The sequence below is a fragment of the Manacus vitellinus genome, unplaced genomic scaffold (genome assembly GCF_001715985.3).
Source record: "Manacus vitellinus isolate BGI_N305 unplaced genomic scaffold, ASM171598v3 scaffold_21_pilon, whole genome shotgun sequence".
Taxonomy (NCBI): Eukaryota; Metazoa; Chordata; class Aves; order Passeriformes; family Pipridae; genus Manacus; species Manacus vitellinus.
In genome coordinates, this window is record NW_021939546.1 from 5,325,303 (window position 1) to 5,327,639 (window position 2,337).

The following is a 2,337-nucleotide window of genomic DNA, read 5'->3' on the forward strand; positions in this document are numbered from 1 at the left end:
CCCCCGCAGGGATGCGGTTGTCTATGCGGGTATATGTGCCCGCACACTTTCCCTCTGGGCAGCCCTCGCCGTCGGGGTCGGACAGCGCTGCAGCCCCGCACTGTGTCCATCCTCCCACCGCCCCTACGGTTTCACCCCGAGCTTCTCCCCTCTCCGGATCTAAACACCAGCCAAACACCGTGTTTATGGAACAACACGAATCGCCTCGAATTTGGAGTTAATTTTGCTGTAGGTGCGTCTCGACCCTGGTCATTGCCTCCTCGCTCCTGCCTCTCCCCTGGGAGCCGGGAGGGTGCAGGTGGAGAGGCACAGCGGTGCTGGATCCGCTCGGCTCGCAGGGAAACATCCCTGTGTTGGACACAGGCAGGAAAACATCCCGGGGAGCTGGCAAAAGCAGGTGGCAGCGCTCAGGTGTCCCCATGAGGAATTCTCTTGGGACTCACAAAACAAAATCAAAATGGTCAGAAGAGTGGAGCCTGGTACAGCTTAGAGATTCGGGTGCTTTACAAAGCAGGGAGAGAGCAAAATTAACCAAATAAGGTAAAATACAGAATTACTATTGGGCAAATTGGGGTGTGTCAGCAAAGGAGTTCTGTTGCCTTTTGGGCAAGACGGCTGCAAAGTTAGCTGAGACCTGATTTGAAAAAAAAAACAACCCAAAGCATATGGCAACTGTTCAATCAAAATTCGTTTATTCTTCAGATTTTCATTTTGCAAATCCCCACTCTAAATAAATGGATATTTATCCCCAATTTCGCCTGCAAGCACCTGCACCCACTCTGCAGTCCCATGCAGCCCTGGCATCCAGCAGTGTTGATTCCTGGAAGGACCCTGCTCATGTCTCCAGTCATCCCATAAAAATGGCTAAAACTCATCCTCTAAACATCCTGCCACATCCCTGTCCCTCCTATTTCGTGAGGCATAATAAATACATAGGAACAAAAAGCAGATGCAAAAAATCCTTTAAATTTGATTTATTTGAATTCCTGGAGGAATGGGATGGGCGCAAAAGGGTGACCCTGGCCCAGGTTCTGGGGTGCTCTGGTGGGAGGCACATGGATGTGACATGGACACCCTCCAGCTCACGCTCCAGGGAATGGCTGGTCAGGGAAGGGATGTACTTGGGCCATCTCGCTTCTTCAAAACCTGCAGATTCCTCCATGTATGGATGGAGAGGGGACACTCAGTGGGTTCCGGAAGGAATATTCATTTTATATGAAAAGGCCTTTAATTGTCTGAATAAATCAGCATGATGTAGTTTTTTTCCCCTCCATCTATGCATGGCTCAAAGGGATGGTGCAGGTGGTGCTATGGGGCAAACATGGGGACATGCCTCAAAAAGGGGGAATGCAACCCAAAAAGAAGGGACACCACTCAAGATGAGGATCCACTGAGAGGCAGCAGTGGCATCTCGTTTCAAATCGCTGCCCTGTGTGTTTTTACACCGACTTCGCAGGTAGGCAGAAGGTGTGAGGAAGGCACAGCAGGTTTTTTTTTTCTCAGTTATTCCCCTTGCCATTGAGATGCAAATGAAGAAGCTAAGAGGATTTCCAGGGATGTGAGGGAAATCCCTTTGCTGAAAGCAGCACGGCTGGGAGCCCTCAGTGTGCTGGGCCAGTCCCCTTCCCAGTGTGGAGCAAACATAGTTCTTAACTCACAGACACTCCCGTGAGATTTCCCACATCGTGGGATCCTCGAGCTGATCCAGAATTTAATTTTATTAATCAGCACAGCCAGGGTGTTGGTGGGAGCCGGCTCCCCCTCCACGGGCTCTCCTGCTTCCCAAGGCTTCATTTGTTTGTTTTTTCCAGGATAGTTTTGTGAGCCTTTCCTCTGTCTCATGTACAACACCCTGGATTCCCTTTACTGAGCAGGGAAAGACAAGCACTGAGTTATCGCTGTTGTTAATAAAACTACTCTGCTAATATTTTTCCCCAACACATGGAATATTATTGATGGATCAGGGCTGGAGCCCCTCCAGAGGCACAGGGCCCATGTATCACCCCAGCTCCACGTGCACCCTCCAAATGGGGCCTTGGTGGGGCGTAAGTGGTGCACAGGCCTTTTATGGGCCTTCTGCAGAATGGTGAATTTTACCCAAAATGCAGGTTAAAACCCATGTTAGGTATTAATGTAATCAGGTCCATAATCTCTCTATCAAAAACTCCCCAAGCACCTCTTCACCTCCTAAACCAGGTAGCTCCTTGACTGGAGAGTGCTGTAACATATTTTAGGGGACTCCTTGCTTATATTTGGTAAAGAAATTATGCATTGCTGAGCATCTTCAAGTCCTGGTTTAGGGCAGAGCAAGGGGAGTCACCGAAAGGCCATCCTGAC